Raw genomic sequence first — 10,329 nt, 5'->3', positions numbered from 1 at the left:
GTTTCACCCCACCCCCAGCTCCCGGTTCAGCATGGAAGACTACGGTGCTGTCCTCCACAGAGGCCACACCAGCGCCTCCCATCTCACCCGTTCTTTTGCCAGGCAGTCTTATCATGGACTCAAGAAGTGGAGCCTCACTTGGCTGCTCTGGGTCTGAGCAGGTGTTAGTGACCACATATACCCATTAGAACGTGAAGCCTTGCAGCTTCTGCCATGGTCTGTTGGATAGTCTGTCTCCAGGTCCTTCCCTTTGATATCCCTGCTCCCTGGAACCTAGCTGCTGCCTGTCAAAAGCTTGCGTCACACACCAACTCTGTCTATGCGCTGTGACCAACGGTTTCAGGCTCCCTGGGGATGGCAGGTGTCCACTGTATTGTTTTAATCTTACACTGAACCTGGCTGGAGCTTGATGATTTTGCATAGATTGGCTTGTCAGCAAGCTGCTCTCCTTTCCCAGGACGGACATTACAGGCACATGCTGCTGTGCCCGGCTTTGATGTGGCTGCGGGGGACTGAACTCGGGACCTCATGCTCTCATGGTAAGTATTTTTCCCACCGAGTCATCTCTCCCTCTCCATATTTTCCTTACTTTGGATAAATATCAGGAGGCTGAACTGTAGCTCCTAAGGTCATGTACATTTGTTATAAGGCCCCTTACGATTTTTAAACCAACTTCCAGAAAGTTCTTGAGATCCCTGCCATCCACGTGTAGTGGGCCTTTTCTCTCACTGTCATCAGCATGGAATAGTTACCAACCACAAGGTGGAACAATGATTGCCGGTTACTGCTTTAATTTGAATTTCTTCGATTACTAGTGAGGTCAGGGACCTTCTCATATCTACATCGACTCCCATTATTTCCTCTTTTGCAGTATTGCCTAATCACATCCTTTGACCAATTTTTATATTGCAGTGTTTGTATATTTTATTATTGATCTATGGAACCTTTTTATATATGAGAGGGCCAACCTTTTGCTGGCCACACACCTTACAAGCATCTTTTGTATCTAAGTTTTCATAGGGGGCACTCAAATCAGATAAGCAAAGGCCTTGAGAAGACAATGTGAGCCTTCAAATGCAGTTGGCACCTGCAAGATAATTGAATTAGAATTTAGCTAGAGTAGCTGCAGAGAGAGAGAGAGGGCCCAGGCTCAGAGAAAAGAGAGGCCAAAAGACTGACCGTAGCTGGGAAGAGGCTATGAACGGTAGCTGCTAATGGCTCCCAGGAGTCCATGTCTGGAGAATTGTCCTCGAGGAGCAGGCTCCCTTCCCTGTAGATTCCACCCCTAGGAGGCCTGACACCAGTGGCTAAGTGGCAGGAGGAGATGAAAAAGCCCAGCCCCTCAACTCAAGGAAAGATGGACATTTGGGTGCAGGTGGTGTTGCTGGGACTTCCTGAGATCTCGCTGAGTCTCCCAGAGGCCGTCTTTGTTTAGTTCCTCTGTGTCTGCCTCTTCACTCCCCACCTCCCCCATTGCTGTTCTGGTTCTGCTGCTAAGGACCTTATGTCCGAGTCAGAACTGTACAGTCAGGAGCAGGATGGGAAGAGACCAAAGGGGAGGGCAGGGAAAATGGTTCCCCCAAAGCCAGGCTGTGAATGGGGACAGTGTTCCCGTTGCTGAGGGAGATGGGATAGGGTGTTGCCCTTGGCTGCCCTTCTGCCACAGACTGATACCCTGATTCCCTTAAGGACACTGCTTGTACATTCCTGGGGGCTGGATATGATTCACTCACAACTCCAGAGATGTGCTCCGGATATATTCTGACTATGTGACTTGTCACTCATCCTTGCCTACAGCCATAGTGACTGATCCAAGGTTGTCTTAGTTACTTTTCTATTGTTGTGAAAACACCTTGACCAAGGCAACTTGTAAAAAAAAAAAAGTGTTCAATTGGACTTAGCGTTCCAAAGGGTCAGAGTCCATGCTGGCAGAGTACGGAGAACACCTTGATTGGCAAGTAGGAGGCAGAGAGGAGCATACTGGGAATGGACTTTTGAAACTTCAAAGCCCACGCCCCAGTGCCAGAGCTGCTCCAACAAAGCAATACCTCCTAATCCTTCCCAAACTGGATCATCAATAGGGGCCAGAGTGTGTGGGGGGGTGTCTGTTCTCATTCAAAGCGCCACGAAAGTATAGAGGTCAGACAGAGCCAATGAAATGCTGGGGCTTCTGGGAGGGGAAGCTGATCTTTCCCACCAAGCATGTGGGTATTAGTGTAGCATAGCTGTCACCTGCGGAGCTGGAAGCTGGTGGCACCAGGAGCAACTGAACTGAGGAGGACTCTGCTGACACCTGGAACAGCATGTGAGAAGAACCAGCAAATTTACTGCTTTCCAAAGATGTCTGAAGAGGCCGTTCCTGCCCTCTATACCGTGAGTCTCAGCAGATACTTGTGTTATGAGCTCAGCGATTTGCCCAGAGGCATGGAGGAGCCCAGCAAGCCTGCCCCAGCTACAGCCAAACGTGTACCCCACTATGTCTTCCTGCCATGCTAAGAATTCCCCAACTATGCCCTGCTACCAGTGGACTCTGCCAGAGTGAGGTGGTCACTGTGGGGACAAACTCATATTGCTGTGAACATCTGGGTAAGTGGCCAGTTCTCTGAGCTCTTCAGGTGTTCCCAACCCTTCGCAGCCCTTGGGAATTCATTTCCTTGTCTCCTTTCTCTAGGATGGAGCAAAGGTATCTAGGCCTTGCCTTGCTGTCCCTCAAGGGTTGGAGGACAGGTAAAAATTTGGGTCTTGAAAAAAGACATCTCGATATTTGCAACTGGGTGGCCTGAACCTCTGTCTCCCTGAGATGCCAGCCCTCCGTCCATACTGTGGACAAGCCTGTTGTCTTCCAGGAACCCCAGTGCACAAAGTCTATAAGGCAAGCCTCAGAGCCTGGCCCATCTCCCCAAGGGGCTTTGTGGGGGACTGGGAGACTTCTGTCCTGCCCTCTTCCTATGCCATTGCTGGCTTTTGTGCCTGACCCAGAAGCAAGTGTCACACTGGGACCAGAGGGAACCAGGGAGACACCAAAGGAGCTTGCATTCCTCATCAGGAGACAAAATAGACAGAAACCCAGGCCCTGCCTAGCCTGAATCCCCAAGGAGTGTCAGTTAACTCCCCCAATGCAGGTGTGCACCATGTTCTGAGTGGCAATGGCGGGGAGGGGGGACGGAGGGGGAGGCGGTGCACCAGGAAACAACAACCGTTGTCATCTCTTGGCCAAGATCCCAGCCTGCCCACTGTGAGCCTCAGACATGGAACATACCCTTGTCAGGTGCAAAGGGGTTGAATACCCCAAGAGAGAACCTGTTGTATGTTGAGGACAGATCAATGTCAGAGAGAGGGGATGGTCCCACACAAGAGGAACAAACTGCATACAGAAGAGCCTGTGCTCAGGATTGTAAAGGTGAATCGGGCTGTAAAGAAAGCCAGTTCAGGCTCAGGCTTTCGGGGGGGGGGGGGTAATTCTTTGGCAAGAAGTGGCCTGAGCAGGCTTCTGTGTGCAGTGGAACTCTGCAGCGCTGAGGAAGCCGGGACAGGAGACCCTTGGGAGGCAAGTGGTCTAAGGGAGTGCCCGCTGGGATCTGAATGAGGGCAGTAATGACGGTGGGGGACCGTGGGATAAGTTCTCGGCTCTGTCTCCCTAGGGAGAGTGTGAGTAAGGAGCTGCCTCCGCATGAGCCTCGGAGGGCGCCTCCCCACTCGGCCAACTCCATGTTGGCCACCTGTTCCCACCACTGGGTGATCGGGGCAGCAGGGATCATTAACCCGAGCCATGAACTCACTCTGCCTCCCGTGCATCTGGCCGGATAGAGGCCCCTCCTCCACTTCCACTCCCCAACCTCCAGGCCTCTGCCCAGCTAGATATTTCTCTCCCTTGGAGGAACACGCCTGCTACTGCCATTTCAGGTCCCATCCCTCAGCACATATGGAGGCATCCAAATCACACGACCTCTCTGAGAAATAGGGAGTCCAGAGACCTGAGGGTAGCTTCCATCTCTGCTGCTCACAGGCCCCATGCCCTTAGGCAACTTGTATCTTCAGACCCCCAGTTTTCTCCTCTGTGAAATGAGGACAAATCGCTCCCCAGGCACGCGCACGCACACACACACACACACACACACACACACACACACACAGAGAGAGAGAGAGAGAGAGAGAGAGAGAGAGAGATGAAATAGAGAGTATATAAGGATAACCATAAACCTTGAAGTACTGCTTGAACTCTGTGTTTCCCTTTATCCGCTTAGCTCTTTGTTGACGGCTGACAAAATCCTAGAGTGTCAACACACCTCTGGACTCCCACACCCATGACCCTTTGCCAGGCCTCTCGCACCCTGGGATGGGGAGAGCTTCGTCGGAAGCACAAGCCGGCTGCACTCACATCCCCTGTGACCAATGCGGAAATGAATCAAAGGAGGAAGGAATCTATCAGGACTGACTTTCCAATATGGTAGGCCCCTTGGTTCCTGGAAACCTTCCCAGAAGATAATCCATTAAGTACTCTGCTCAGATACATTGTTGCATGGAATTGATGCGACTCTGTCATACAGTTTGTCAGGAGATGGGGGACAGGATATGATGGCTTGCTAAGATAACCCTCATCCATCTGACTTCCTACACACCATACGTATAGATTGTCATGTGCCCTGTGGGGAATAGGGTCTGGGGTTTGTAACACTTCAAACCAGCTATGCAACCTTGGAGGTGGGCACTGTTTGGGCTGAGGAGAAAATGTCTTTCGTGCCCTCTCCGAGCCTCTCATTTCCTCCTGAATGGCAATCTGAATGAAAACTGTTGTAAATTCCAAGGATAATGGCTGTGCCCAGCACTGCACCTGTTTGTTGGATGGATGAATGAACTCAGTAAGAGCCCCAGTTCGGGCTAACTCTTCTTTCCTCTCTGGGTCTGAGTTTATTTCCTGTCAAATGCATGTGCTGGAGAGCCTGGCTCTTGGTTCCCTGTCAGGTCAGGCTTCTGTGAGCTGTCTCAGGGCTGAAGTTGAGGGTTAGAGTAGGGTAGCAGGGAATGTGGGGTCTGTGTCTTCATGCCCCGAGGCTCAGGCTGCCCTCTGCGTTTCAGGGCATGGATGGCAGGTATGCATTCCTGTTCCCACGGGGCTGCCTGGCTTGGGAGAGTGACCCGAGCTGCAGCCCCACACTGACCTGCTCTTAACCCCCAGCAAAGTTACACAAACTCCTCCACGCTCTGCTGACAGCTGGGCCACCATGGCTACACCAGGCGAAGGAGGGAACAATGCTTCTTTCTCCTTGTGCCCTCCATCCCTCTGTCTCCTCACCAGGCAGAGGAACACAGGGGCATGTGAGAGGGGCACCTGGCTCAGATTTCAATGGGGCCTGGAAACTGTATCTTCCTCCCTATCAGAACTGTGGGATACAGAGGAGGCTGGAGCCTGGGTCTCAGCAGGATCTCACTTTCTCTTCTCCATCCCTTCAGCAATACACTGGACCTCATGGTGATGATGGAAAGGAAGGAGCCACACGGGAGTCAGGAAGCCTGGGTCTGGTTGTGCTGCGGTCAAGGAAGATATCAAGGGGTAGACTCCTTGGGGCTTAGAAGGCAGAATACAGAACCAGAATACCTACTCCAATTCTCGTCTCTGACAGGGCCCTACAGTCTGACACTCCATTTCTCATCAATCGAAGTAGTCCCTACCTCCAGGATCATGGTGAGAAAAAAAAAATAAGCCCTTATACTTACAGGCTTAGTGGGAAGGAAGGTACGTGTGGCCTTCTTCAGCTTCCAGAGGAAAAGCAAATTGTTTGAATTGTCTAACACAGACCAGAACTACTTAAAGTACATGAAACTAGCTGTCAAAATTGTGAAACATAATCACAGTTTTGATTGCTTCTTGGCGGCATAAAAATTTGCAAATTTTTCATCAGGCAAGAAAAGAAAAACAAAGAATAACGATCGTCAACCCATCACTCCTCCCATTGTGTTTGCATGCCCGTCTGAATTAGTTTGCTAGTGTTGACTCACGCTCAGCCCTGCCTCGCTCGAGACACACATTTCTTATTCTTCTTCACTCATTTTGTATTTAGGCTCGAGTTGTATGGTGGTTGGTTCTTTTCCAGATAACTGCCTTTGTTTGAAAACAATGTCAAAGATTCTTTTCTCTCTGGCAGGCTGCCACCGCCACGTCTCTCTGAAGCCTCTGTCCCTATGCCCTTCTCCTTTGGTGACCTCTCTTCTGCCTCAGGATCTGCCTCTCCATTTGCTTGGTTAAGAATTCCAGATAGAGAACAGGAAATCCTCAGTGTTTCAGAGTGAGATAAAGCACCATGACCTGGCTGAGATGTTTCAGCACCGGGGACAGCGACATCCACGGGGAGGGAACTTTGACGTGTCACCTCTCAAGATTCAAGGAACCGGCCGAGAGGACTAGAGGTGAACAAGGCCGTCTTCGAAAGTTCTGACAGTCTGTGGTTTCAAGTTCACCTTCCTTTCATTTCCCTCTCTATTCCTCCCTTCCTCCTTTGTTTTCCTTCTTGATAAGGAAGGTCCATTCACTTTAGTGACTTGGTTGCTGCAGGCCAGACAGAGAGGTCTAAGATCGAGCTCCCAGTGCAAGGAGCAGCAAATAGCCCAGCAACTCTATGTTGCTGTGACTAGTTGTTTGACCTGCTCCTCTGTTGCTGGCTACCTAGAGTCACTCAACAAGGGCTGACCCAAGGCTGAGCCGGTAGTGAAGAGCCTGGAGCTTTACATGATGAGCAGGGCTGCCCTGCTCCAGCAACTGTAGAAGAGCCAAGCTCCATCCAAAAACCTTGCTACCATGTCCCCAAACATGACACTAGGTCGCAGATGAACCCATACTTAGAAAATCTTCAGGAAGGGTCAAGAGTTAGCAAGAGCACATGAGGAAGTAATATCACACCACTCCATGTGCCTCATGTAGCCCAGGCTGCCCTCAATCTTGCTAGAGAGCCAAGGATGACCTCGAGCTCCTGATCTGCTTGTCTCTACCTTCTGAATGTTGAGATTTCATGTGATGCTAGGAATTGAACCCAAGGCTTTGTGCATGCTAAGCAAACGCTCTACCAACCGAATCACGTCCCCATACTAACTGGGCTTCTTTCGCATTTTAAAATAAGTTTTTATTTTGGTGGGGGGGATGGAGAGAGAGAAGGTGAGGGTTTTGTGGATCCTGGTGTATGTGTGGAGGTCAGAGGACAACTTTCATAAGTTGATTCTTAAGTTGGTTTCTCTCCTTCTACCAAAGATTGGGTTCTAGGATTGAACCCAGACCTTCAGGTTTGCACAGCAAGCATTCTCACCCGCAGACCACCTGGGCCCTAGCTGGACTATACTAATAGGAGAGAAGACTTGGGTTTGACTCATCTCTCATAAATGCTTTTCTCTATTTAGTGGGAGACGTACAGAACAGAAATGGAAAGCACACATACACACACACACAAAGGAAAGGAAATTTATTGACTTGAGCACATGCTAAATGCTTCCCTGTGTACTGCGAAGGCCCTGGGGTCTCATCTGCCCCTGCTCGGTCTCATCCAATCACCACCCCCCACCCCTCTGCTGCTGCTATGCTCCTATCTGAAGCACCTTAGTCTTTTGGATGGAGTCAGATGGGTGTTTCCTTCAAGCTTTGGAAACACGAGAGCCTCAAAGAAACCACAGAGGCTAATCACTCATGTTAGTTAAAGCCCAGAGAGAGAAAGACACATGTCCAGGGTCACTCAGTAATGGCTCTCCTTAGTCAGATAGCTCAAGAGTTAGGGATTGATGCCCAATGTTTAATGATAGCACTGAGAAATCTCTGCCTGACCCACAGGCTTTTGCTCTGTCTCTGGCAATCCTAGCCTTCAGATTCTTAGTCTATGAAATGAAGAGATTAAATCAGAGTATCCTAAGGCAGGCAGGTATGGTGGCACACACCCATAATCACAGCACTTGAAAAGGTATAGGCAGAAGGACCAGAGTTCAAAGCCATTCCCAAATGCATAGGGACTTTGGAGCTACCTTTGGCCACAACTGTTTCCAAAGAGGATTATTCTAAGTCTCTCTTCAGGATGCAAACTTAGCTTATTTATGGCAGAACCTCCAGCCTCTGAGATTATGGTTCCTTTTAAGCAATGCTGGGGTGCCAGGCAAGACTACAGAGCCCCCCCACTCCCTTCCATGGTGAATACACAGGTGAGGAGCAGGCATGAGGCTCTGTGTCTGTGCTGGCCATTTTTATGTCAACTTGACACAAACTAAAGTCTTTTGAGAGGCGGGAACCTCAATTAAGCCTACAGACTGTAGGCAAGCTTACAAGGCATTTTCTTAATTAGTGATCAATCAGGGAGGGCCCCATCCATTGTGGGTACTATGCCTGGGTTGGTGGTCCTAGGTTCTATAAAAACACAGGCTGAGCAAGCCATGGGGAACAAGCCAGTAAGCAGCCTCTGTTTAATCCCAAATTCTGGGATTAAATGGTTTCTCCTCACTTTTTTTTAAGATGAAGAAACTACTGAGGTAGATGGCCCTGCAGGACAAATGGGTTCTCTTTGATCCTAGGAGTCCTAAAGTGCGGAAGTGGGAATAGAGAAGAAAGAAGTTCTCAGGAGCTTTGGGCTTGATGCATTAGAGGGCTTCCCACCAGAACTGGTAGTGGGAGGGAGTAGACTCACACTGGGTGGATGATCAAAGGGGTTTTTAATGGTGAATGAGAAAGGATGGGGCCAGTAGGTGAACCGTATCCCTGATGCCCAAAGATTCCTTTCAGAGATGCATCTATTCCGTAGAGAAACAAAATGTCTCAATTTATTTTTCACACTTTCTGGTTTTAACTAAAAGGAAGTCTCAGGGTGCCGGTCTGGAGGCCAGAGGACAACTTGTGGGAGTGGGTTCTTTCTCCTGTGTGGGTTCTGGAGATGACAGGCTCGGTGGCAAGTGCCTTTACCCAGGGAGCCTGCAGGGGACAAGACTCATTGAAGACAGAATAACACAAGCCTCTTACCTATGTGTGCGTCTTTATGTGTGTTTGTTTTTATGAGACAGGCTCGCACTATGCAGTCCAAGCTTCTGTTTCAGCTTCTTGAGAGCTGGGATTATGAGTGTGTGACACCATACCCAGCTATTTTATTTATTTTTATAGTTACCTTCTTTCATGACAAATTAATCTGTTTCCCCATATTGTTGCATGATATGAAATTTCAGTTTAGTGTACTTTTTTTCCCTCTTCAAAGCAGTCCTGTGTAGTCCAGGCTAGTCTTGAACTCATTATGTAGCTAAGGTTGACCCTGAACTCCTGATCCTCCTGCCTCTCTCTGTTCCCAAGTGTAAGAGAGAATTACTGAAAGAAAATGTTTGTAAGACACTAATCTATTAAAGGATTTTTCTCTAAATAACACAGAACCCTAAAACTCAGCAATACGTAAAAGCAACCCGATGAAAAAGCGAGCACAGGGTTTGAACCGTCTTCCTCGGAGACCACAGATGGAGAGAGCCTCCGCCTCCTATGTCTTTCAAGACCTGCAAACCAAAAGCAACCAGGAGATGCCACACACCCCACAAGTGTGAGCAAAATAAAAACCACCAGCCACACTAAATGCTAAGGAGGGCATAGAATAACAGGACTCTGTCCTCATTGCTGGGTGGAGTGTAGGGGGGATATAGAATGACACCTGTTTTGGAGCAGCAAGCACTATCTTACAAAGGCAAATGGGGCACACTATATCTAGAGGTGGCACTCCAGGGTGTTTACCCAAGGGAGCTTAGGCCTATGGCCACACTAAAACACCACACACGGGCGCTTACAACAGCTGTGTTCAAAACTGAACAGTCTCAAATGCAACCACGAAGCCTTTCACTCAAATGTATAAACTATGGAAAACCCATACAATGGGATGTTACGCAGTGGGAAGAAGAAATAAGGAATTCAGGCATGGTGGAGCATGCCTTTAATCCCAGCACCCAGGAGGCTGAGTCACAAGGCATCTCTGTGACTTCAAGGCCAGCCTGGTCTACAGAGCGAGTTCCGGGACAGCCAGGCTTACACAGAGAAATCCTGTCCCCAAAACCAAACCAAAACACAAAAAGCTATATTGCCTGATTTCAAACTAGACAGCAGTCAGGAAAAGGCAAAAGTACGGAGACAATAGAAAAGTCCGTGGAGGTTAGGGGTGGCAGAAGAGAGAAGAGTGGAGGCCAGGAGCTTTTAGAGTGATGAAGCGATTCTGTGTGGTGATGGACACATGAAGTGATGCACTCGCTGAAAGTCGTAAGACTTCACAGTAAACTGAACTGAGCTACTAAGAACATTTTAATACTGGCTCACTATTGTAGAGGCTATATCACACCAACGCA

General features: G+C 49.1%; 1 long non-coding RNA gene across 1 annotated transcript; it reads left to right on the top strand.

The window, feature by feature from the left end:
- Positions 1–517: 517 nt before the first annotated feature.
- On the top strand, positions 518–4,336 carry LOC121456257. Its single transcript, XR_005975625.1, has 3 exons — positions 518–539; positions 2,672–2,727; positions 4,245–4,336. It is a non-coding gene; the product is annotated as an uncharacterized LOC121456257 (long non-coding RNA).
- Positions 4,337–10,329: the final 5,993 nt, after the last annotated feature.

Source organism: Microtus oregoni, unplaced genomic scaffold (assembly GCF_018167655.1).
Source record: "Microtus oregoni isolate MIOR12 unplaced genomic scaffold, Mior012 000015F_ref0000493, whole genome shotgun sequence".
NCBI classification, from domain to species: Eukaryota; Metazoa; Chordata; class Mammalia; order Rodentia; family Cricetidae; genus Microtus; species Microtus oregoni.
This window is presented reverse-complemented; position numbering and strand designations above follow the sequence as displayed.